Raw genomic sequence first — 1,268 nt, 5'->3', positions numbered from 1 at the left:
GTTGAAAAATGGTTTTTATGAGCAGAGATTTAACCTTTATCCTCTTCAGATTGTTCATGTCTGGCTGTATTTGTCTGTCTCTTTATATCATAGACTAGGCCTTCTAAGCTTGATCCCAGTTTATTTCTTATGAAATTTATGGTTTGGGGCTTTACTTCCAAGTCTCTGATCCCCCTTGAGGTGATTTCTGTGTATAGTGTGAGATGGAGACCCTATTTCAGCTTTTTGCAGGTAGCAGTCCTGTTTTGCCAGCACCATTTGTTGAAGAGTTTGTCATTTTCCCATTTGATAGGTTTATTTTTCTTGTCAAATATCAGTTGACCATAGATAAACAGGTTCATTTCTGGGTTCCCAATTCTTTTCCATTGGTCTATGTTCCTATCATTGTACCACGCTGTTTTGGTTTCTACCGCTGTTTAGGTTTTGAGGTAAGAGAGTACTATGCCCCCCACTTTATTTTTGTTTTTCAGAAGGGCTTCACTTAGGCTGGTTCTCTTTCCTCTCCAAATAAATGTGAAAATTTCCCTTTGATCTCCTTGATAAATGAATTTGGTATCTATATTGGAATTGCATTGAACATGTAGATTGCTTTGGTAGGATTGTCATTTTCTCAATACTGAGTCTTTCTATCCATAAACAAGGATCCTTTGTTTAGGTCTTTTATTATTGTATATCAAAAAAATGTTCTGTAGTTTTCTTTGTAGAGTCTTGTGTCTCTAGTTAGATTCACTCTCAAGTATCTCAATTTGTAGTTGGCTATTGATTTGGAAGCTGAGTGGCATCCACTTCCTAAATAGCAGGTTTCTGGAAACACTATGAACTTTGATAAGTGACAATAGTTATAGAAAGGCTTCAGGCCTTTAGTTAGTAGGGTCATTATGAGTCATGCTCAACTTGATGGTAATCAATAGCTACAAAATTGTAAATGGTATTACTTTTATGATTTCCTTCTCTGAGTTCTCTTTGACACTGTAGAGAAATCCTTCTGATTTTTGGATATTGATCTTATATCCTGCCACTCAACTAAATTGACCTACTATCTCTAACAGGTTTTTTGTTAAATCTTTGGGGTTTTCTGTGCACACTATCATATCATCTGCACAGAGCAATAGTTTAACCATCTCTTTTCTGATCTGGATGTCTTTTATTTCCTACTCTTGCTGTATTACCCTAGCACTTCCAACACAATATTGAATGGAAGTGGTGACAGTGAGCATCTTTGTCTGGTCCCTGTTCTCAAGGAAAATGCTTCTAGTCTTTCTACAGTG

The sequence above is a fragment of the Elephantulus edwardii genome, unplaced genomic scaffold, assembly GCF_000299155.1.
Source record: "Elephantulus edwardii isolate Elephantulus edwardi_28Jun2011 unplaced genomic scaffold, EleEdw1.0 scaffold00070, whole genome shotgun sequence".
In the NCBI taxonomy this organism is placed as follows: Eukaryota; Metazoa; Chordata; class Mammalia; order Macroscelidea; family Macroscelididae; genus Elephantulus; species Elephantulus edwardii.
The sequence above is the reverse complement of the archived record's forward strand: the minus strand, read 5'-3'. Positions refer to the sequence as shown.